Raw genomic sequence first — 327 nt, 5'->3', positions numbered from 1 at the left:
GGGCCCTGCTCCAGCCCCTCAATGTCCCTCCTGACCTGAGGGGCCCAGAGCTGAGCACAGGATTCAAGGTGTGGCCTCACCAGCACCAAGTGCAGGGGCAGAATCACCTCCTGGTCCTGCTGACAATGCTGGTCAGGATGCCATTGGACTGGAAAACCCATACACACCCGACACCTTTTTGTCTTTCCTGAATGTCTCTTTGAACAATTTGCCGAGTTTTTCAATATTTTGATGAGCTCTTGGCATCATTTCTATAAACTGAACGTTACAGTCATCAGCGCCGATGCTTTCAAGTCCTCAACCCTAAGTTTTAACAGCCTCTGGCCG

This window comes from Acanthisitta chloris, unplaced genomic scaffold, assembly GCF_000695815.1.
Source record: "Acanthisitta chloris isolate BGI_N310 unplaced genomic scaffold, ASM69581v1 scaffold6754, whole genome shotgun sequence".
Taxonomy (NCBI): domain Eukaryota; kingdom Metazoa; phylum Chordata; class Aves; order Passeriformes; family Acanthisittidae; genus Acanthisitta; species Acanthisitta chloris.
The sequence above is the reverse complement of the archived record's forward strand: the minus strand, read 5'-3'. Positions refer to the sequence as shown.